The sequence below is a fragment of the Lagopus leucura genome, unplaced genomic scaffold, assembly GCF_019238085.1.
Source record: "Lagopus leucura isolate 7727_CA_CO unplaced genomic scaffold, USGS_WTPT01 Super-Scaffold_100001, whole genome shotgun sequence".
NCBI lineage: Eukaryota > Metazoa > Chordata > Aves > Galliformes > Phasianidae > Lagopus > Lagopus leucura.
The window spans coordinates 69,525,015-69,526,768 of record NW_024962262.1 but is presented as its reverse complement, the minus strand read 5'-3'; the positions used below and the strand labels follow the sequence as shown (position 1 = coordinate 69,526,768).

At 64.0% G+C, this 1,754-nt stretch overlaps 1 protein-coding gene across 2 annotated transcripts in view; it reads left to right on the top strand.

Moving 5' to 3' along the window:
- Positions 1-1,095: 1,095 nt before the first annotated feature.
- Positions 1,096-1,754, top strand: part of AGPAT3 (1-acylglycerol-3-phosphate O-acyltransferase 3) — a 92,376-nt gene continuing 91,717 nt past the window's right edge. Inside the window, exon 1 of one of the 2 annotated variants that reach the window (XM_042867240.1) lies at positions 1,096-1,176. The gene's annotated coding sequence lies outside the window, so the exon portion shown is untranslated. The remainder of the gene's footprint in view (positions 1,177-1,754) is intronic. The other variant, XM_042867239.1, reaches the window with a different exon arrangement.

The following is a 1,754-nucleotide window of genomic DNA, read 5'->3' as shown; positions in this document are numbered from 1 at the left end:
TGACCTCGAGCAGAGCTTCTGCCTCGCGCCGGAATTCGCACACGCCTGGCAGAGAATCCTGCAACAGTAAAACAGCCAATAAAGGATTTAATAGCACCTTAAGTAAACACAGAACGTAAGTATTTGGAAAAACTCAGCGAGCGGTATCTAAAGTAGGTCGAGTTAGCATGGTCTGAATGCCATGGACTGCAAGGGAAAGAGAGAAGCATTCAGAGCCTCAGTAGCCCATAAAAACGCTGTTTTCCCCCGAGGTCTCTCCATAACCGCTGAGGGGAGCGGCTGCTTTATTCCCATGACCCCGAGTGCACTCTGACTGCTGCTCTCCAGCATCGCTGCCTAACGCAAAACCCGCATTGTGGATCCACGTAGGGTGAACCGATTTTCAGAGGCGATGACACACGCAATTTCAACGACAAGGCTTTGGGAGCCGCGAGCTCTCCTCATCTTCAGAAGTACAAACACACATCGGCACAAAGAAGGGTAACTTCAGATCCTGGTGTTCTAGCCCGGAAGGCTTCATAGGCTCGTCCCTTCCACGGCACACAGGAGGTGTGCATACTTCAGCGCTTCTCCTCGCTCCAGCCCCGTCCCCTCGCTTCTTCACAGCATTACGCAGCGGTTTCCTGCGCTGAGGAGAATCTCCTTGATCGATCCCTCGCGCTGCCGCCTTCGCGCTCCCATCAACTCGGCGGCCATCGGCCTCCGCGGGGCGGGAGCAGCGGCGCCCCCTCGCGGCCGCATCGGTGGGGAGGGGGAGGGAGTCGGGCGGCGGGGTGTGCTGGGGCGCCGGCTCCAGTGCGTAGCGGGGGGAGCTGCCGTACCGCAGCCCCGCGCTTTGCCCCGACCTTCCTCCTCCGCTCCCCGCCGCCCGGCTCTCCTGCCCCCAGCGGCCCGAGAGGAACTGAACCATCGCCGCACAGGAAGTAGCGGCTGCGGGGAGCAGCGGCGGCGACAGCTGGGGCTGCCGCACTCCATGAGAGAAGCTGCCGGAGCCGCCGCCGCCGCCCGCCCCGCTCGCCCCTTCCCCGCCTCCCGAGGGTCCCGGCGCGCACAGGCAGCTCGCCGCCGCCGCCGTGGGGGCCGCGCGGACAGCAGCAGGCGGAGGCGGGCGAGGCCGGGGCTGGTGGCTGAGACGGGCGCGGGCGGCTCTTCCCGAGGAGGCGGCGGGGACCGCAGGTTGGTGCCGCTCCGCTCGGCGAGGAGGGAGGGAAGGAGGGAGGGAGGGAGCAGAGGGGGGATGGCCGTGCCCGCTCCGCCGGACGCCCCTCTCGCCAGGCCCCGGCTCTGCGGCAGCGCTTTGTGCGGCGGGGCCGGGGGGGGGGGGGCCGCGCGGGGCCCGGGGAGGTTCGCCGTGCCCCGGCGCTGGGGGGGGTGGCAGGGAAGGGCGGTGGAAAACGAGAGGGTAGTTGTAAGGAATAATAAGGCTGACAATCGGAGAGAAGCGTGCTGCCGGCGAGCTGGGCTGCACCTGGGTGCACCGCTCGCGAGTGGAAAATGGAGAAGAGCGAAAGCCTATCGATCTGAGAGCGTATGGGGTGTTGTTGTGCCTGGATGATGCTGATGGGTCTGACGAGCTGCTAGCCTAACATGCAGGCATCTAAACCAAGGCGTGCACTGATTAGCGCTTTATAGCTTTTATTACGCTGTGTTCTGAGGCAACTTTAGCACTACCTGCTCTGTGCCTCACCTGTCTTTTCTGCTGCTCCGTCCTCTCCTCTCCTCTCCTCTCCTCTCCTCTCCTCTCCTCTCCTCTC